This window comes from Anopheles aquasalis, chromosome 3 (assembly GCF_943734665.1).
Source record: "Anopheles aquasalis chromosome 3, idAnoAquaMG_Q_19, whole genome shotgun sequence".
NCBI classification, from domain to species: Eukaryota; Metazoa; Arthropoda; class Insecta; order Diptera; family Culicidae; genus Anopheles; species Anopheles aquasalis.
Window position 1 is genome coordinate 6,405,001 of NC_064878.1, and position 5,000 is coordinate 6,410,000.

Sequence of the window (5,000 nt, forward strand, 5' to 3'; positions counted from 1 at the left end):
GCGAAAAACAAATTCGGTTTCATTTTGTTCGTTTGGGGCTCAAACATTATTTTATTACACTTTTCTGTGAACTAGAGTTATAGGAAATTGTGGAAAAAGATCGAAAAATAAAATGTGAGTTTTCGTGTTTTTCTCTAGGGAGCTTCGGCTGACGAACAATCGACGAAACAAAAATATCGAAAAATTGCCTTACTTTAGGGGATTTATTTGAGGGGCGATGTTTTCTACGAAATATTTGTAAATTTACCGTTAGTTTTTGTTCGTTCCCGTCACGCTCGAGGAGCAATTAAAATTTCTCATCATTCCAAATCGCCATCGTTGGCCCAGTTAATAGCCGTGCTGCACCTTGTGCACTTGATCCAGGATCAGACCGCCACTTGATGGATATTTATTGCAGGTCAGACACAACGGAGAGCTGTTTGCTGCAGTCCGGCCGGCAGTAAGGTGAACGATATGAGTAATTTTGTTAACCTTCAAGCTACGTACCTCATCCGTCCGCCAACCAACCAGACAGCCACCACAAAGGAAGTGCAATCGGACGGCGGATGTCCCCGGCTTCAGGGTAATGGTGGGACGGTTCCGTACCGCAGTGCATCGCTGGCGGAAGGCTTAAGGCCGATGCCACCAACTGCGGCCATCGTGTACGAAAAAGTTCTCGGTCACGTGCGCAAGAGAGCAGAACAATTTTATGGTGCAATTATGTTTAAAAATTTATGCTTCCTTTGCCAGGGTGCATGAAGTACTCCAACCCTTCCTTCCACTGCTCCCTTGCTCAGGTACTCTCATATATGGGCTGGTTTCGATCGCACGAGGAGCTAATGCACTTCGCGTGAGTTCGGACAGTGACGGATGGAGTGTGTCTGGGTGTAAGTGGCCAAGGCGAAGGACGAGAAAAGCCTCTCCGTGTGGCCCCAGGACAGCCGGATGGCAGGTAGTCGGAGTAAGTCGCGTACATTACCTTCTTGGGAGCTGCTGGCCTCAGGAGGTTCGGAGAATGTGGGCGCAATGTTGGGTTATGCTTTATGAGAAGTGAACTTCCTCGATACACTAGGAAAAGTGGAAAAGTTCGAGTCCAGTTCTTGCGAGTGGGTTGAAGTGGAAAGTCGGTTGTATCACATAATTCATATTTCACGCCCAAAGTTCTCGGATGTGTTTCAGTTCGATTCGGTCTGGGATTGCGAAAACAAATGACTGAAGCAGCTCTCTCTATTTGATCTCATGATAGATTTATTTTTGTCTCTACTTCGTCATCCAATTATGGTGGCCTCTTGTAAACACCGGCCTGCCACCCATCACCCCTACCACGTCACATACTGAGGCGATAAGATTCATATTCTTCATTCTTTCTGATACACCTTTTCACACATACCAGAACGGATATTATCTCGGAGTTTTCATCTCTACCCTTTCGCTCTCGTTTGTTATTATTACTTGGGCCATAAAACGATCTCCTGGTGGGTAGTTTTTAGACCAAAGAAATGAAAAACGGAATGATTATGTTATTCGAGACCGAGATTCTCCTCTTTCTCCGAGTTATATTTAAACCACAAAATTTATAATGACCAACATATTCTGCGACACTGTGCCTGAAATAGATAAGCAAAGCAGGACGGTACTAATGTCTATCAGAATGTTTTCAAAAATGCATTAATCACATTAGTGTATTCACAAACCATATTTCTCATTCCTCAAATTGTAGGACGGTTCTGGTTTTAGCAAAACAATTACTTATGCTCTTATGCACTGATATGTTAAATCCCTTTCCTTATCCCTCATCAATATTCATTTCCCTGATTGTATTCAATCATTCGCTCCATTCCGAAATTCATATGATGATTACCGTTTGATTGCTTTAATGTTGATCCACAAAAATGAACAAAAAAAAACCAAACGAAATCGTTCAATCGCCTCCCCGCCGTCGACAGGGACTTCCGGACAGGTAACGAGGTGATAATATTCACACCATCACCCTCGCCGGCCGGGGTGTCTGTGTCCCCCGTGGATACTGCTCCAACCTCCTCCGTGCCTTCGTCATCCGTCTCACTCGGCTAATTACCGCGACCTGATGGCGGCAAGCAGCCTGTCAAGCGGTTGACAACCCACGACGTCACGGTGTCGGCGTGGGGTACAGATTATTGGAACGTTAAGTCAACCGTGGACAACCCAACCCCGTGGTTTCGGACGGGCCGTCCGTCGGCTACCGTGGGAAAAAAGTGTCAGAAAAACATCAACCCCCACGTTCCCGCCCTCGTTGGGTTACGGTTCAGTCCAGAATTTTGGCAGCAAACACTGCCGGACTATCGTCGCAAGCAGGTCAATTTATTGCCGTTGGATGGATGTTATGACACACATTTCTCTCGTGGCAGAATGGTGCTTGTTGGAAGGACATAAAAATGATGTAGCTCAGTAAACAAGCAAACCAAAACCACCGCAAAAGCGGATCTATTCTTGGCATGTGTTGGCGTGCATCCGTGTTGGATCCGGTGTCCAGTTTTTAGGAACGGATGGTATGAACGTTCCTCTTTTTATTACACGATGGGGAAAAGGATTGGAGTGGATGAGTTACGAGTGTGTAGTTGGTTTATTGCACGGAACTATGTTTTAACACTCGGTCCTTGCACCGTGCCGCGGACGCGTGTTGCTTCGCCAAAAGCCCGGATTGAAAGAGATCGAGAAATCTCCAGTTTACTCTGATGTGTATGACGCGTTGCTACGCAACGCGCGTCTCTAGGCAACGAGCGTCTCTAGGCAACGCCAAAGTTAAGTTGATAATTAACAAAACGCAATAGAATCTTGTGGCCAAGACTGCCACAAGTTCAACACGGAAACAACGGATCGGTGATGTTTTTTTTTTCTCTCAGCATATAGTCCTAGTAATTTTGTGTTTGTTTGTGAGTGTCTCCGGTTACCGGAAGTGGCATCATTTAAAGGATGAATTTGTCCTCCTTAGTGTGTTTGGTAATGACCAACGCACGACCTCAAGCTACAGATTGTCTCTCCCCATTCTTAGTAAAACCTTTGTCATCCGGACATGCTGTCCTGGATGCCGTTTTTGGTTCGGTTTCTGTTTCTAATGTTCTACTGCGCGATGATTTATGATTGGGGAGGCCGATGATTGCACATTTCCACGGGAATGGTGCAGAAAAACGAAGGAAACGATTGTCTGTCGCTGTGCTGCGACTTCTATGGAGGTTTCATTCTTCTTTTTTTTGCATAATACATGAGCCACAGGACAATTATTCAAATTGTAAGAATCGCAATGGATTTGCTCTCGGATTGCCGTGATGGAAGCGATGGCACGGTGCGGGGCTGTCTCGTAGTTTTATGCATCATTTAAAAATTACGATGTAAGTTTGGTGATTTATGCCACAACGTGCCAACGGCATCGCTAGATTGTCCTGGTGAACAGGATAGCCAGATGCGGAGCGGAACCAGAAGATCTATGTCCGCTGCTCCAGAATGCTGCAAACGAGCGACCTACATTTGAACCTGGAATGAAAGTTCCGTTTCTGTTCCGCTGACAACAGTTTAGGAAGCGAATAATTGTTGCAGAACGTCTGCTAGAACACTTGCATCTCATGACATGCCCCAATAGTGTTTGTTTAGAGTAGTTTTGTGTATGTTTCGACTCTGTTACTCAGAAATGGAGATTAATTCATTGGCCGCTTGGTCGTATTATCACAACTCTACACTGGAAGCGCCACAAACTGGCAGATGATGAATGGCATTGAAATGCTTTCTTCGAAACACATCATCACTAATGCATATCAAAGCATTCCCATCAAACCACCAACACACCGTACACGTGTAAATGGGGCAGTTGACAAGCCGCGAGAAGACGCGAGAAAAACGACTCAACTCTAGTTTAACCCGTGGTGACGATTGAAATGCTGCCCCATTAACGATCGCACGCTCCATAACGCGACGCTACACCTCACAGACCGACCCTGTACGCTGTGCCGTTGCTTGTCCAACAGATCGTACAACATTAGTGTGATCAGTCAGCCCGCATTAGTGAGCTCCCACGCCAATGCGCCGCGTCGGTGTGGAACATGTCTCGTTACTCCGGCTAAGGTCCGCTGGATCTGTTTAGGCTGGGTACGGATGGACGGCACTACTTTGATGCGAAATAAGCGAAATACTGGACGACGTGGCTCGTGTTCAAGTTTAGGAGACTCAGCAAGCTCACTGTAATCGTTCTTGTGGCCGGAATCACAACGTTCTCGTCACCGGTGGTCGGTTGGAGTTGTTGATGCTCGCAGAACAAAACATGTTCTGGCACGATGGATCCCTGGCTCGGGGCTACCAAGTGGCTCTTGCAGCAGCAACAGCAGTCTCGGTCTTGAGACGCCGAGTATCGGTGAGATCGTGCTGCTGAAGCTGCTGTTCTTGGCTTTGGTTTACTGATACTGGTAGTGGGTACGACTTTGCTGTGCGTTGGTAATGGTTGCACGGGTTACCAGCCAGCGGTGTGTCGGTATGATAGAGGCCTTATTTTTAGAACATTTATGTTGAGCACAGGGCGCTAGTGCGGTGGCAATGGTGACGTTAGCCGCGTTAGCGTATCACAACCCCCTGGCAGCCAGAGGAGCCACTTCGGGTGGCATCTTTTGGCTTGAGACGTAGCGGCCAACACTCGAACACACTGCTTTACATGGTCACCGTTTGGTGGGGCAGAAGTGTAGCCCGGGGGGGGGGGGGGGGGGGGGGGAGCAACGAATTGAGGAATTGAGAATTTCCCTCGTCGCGAGCGCACGAGACAGCGTTTCCATATTTGGCGATAGAGAATCTCGACGGCGATCGGCTGCAGCGGTGAACAATGTTCGGAGCCAGAAGTTGGAATCGTTCCATCGTGCGCCTTTCTGTACCGCGCTGCGCGGCTGTTGCCAAACAAGGAAATTCGGTGTGGAAAATGAACTACAATGAGCCAGCAACAAGGGGATTCCGCGATGGTGATTGTTATGAAAATTATGTAATTTCATGAACGGTATGTTTGTTGG